The sequence below is a fragment of the Calidris pugnax genome, unplaced genomic scaffold (genome assembly GCF_001431845.1).
Source record: "Calidris pugnax isolate Ruff unplaced genomic scaffold, ASM143184v1 scaffold162, whole genome shotgun sequence".
Taxonomy (NCBI): domain Eukaryota; kingdom Metazoa; phylum Chordata; class Aves; order Charadriiformes; family Scolopacidae; genus Calidris; species Calidris pugnax.
In genome coordinates, this window is record NW_015090900.1 from 1,574,463 (window position 1) to 1,574,831 (window position 369).

Sequence of the window (369 nt, forward strand, 5' to 3'; positions counted from 1 at the left end):
CTTCTCCCCACCACCCTGTGGGGTCACCACCTCCTGGATGGTTATGGGGGGGGTCCATGGGCTGGGGCCACTCCAGAGCCCCCATCCCCTTGGAGATGCTCTTGGGAGCTGGTGGCCGTGGAGCTCAGGTGCCACAGGAGCCATCAAAGTCTCCTTTTGCCTTGATGCCCCCCCCAGCTCTGCAGCCCCCCCGGGTGCTGATGCTACTGCCCTGATCCCCTACTTGCCAACCCACTGCGCATGCTCCATAGAATCATAGAATTGCCCAGGCTGGAAGGGACCTCCAAAGGCCATCTAGCCCGACCTCCCCGCAGTCAGCAGGGCCCCCCCCAACTAGACCAGGTTGCCCAGGGCCTCGTCGAGCCTCTC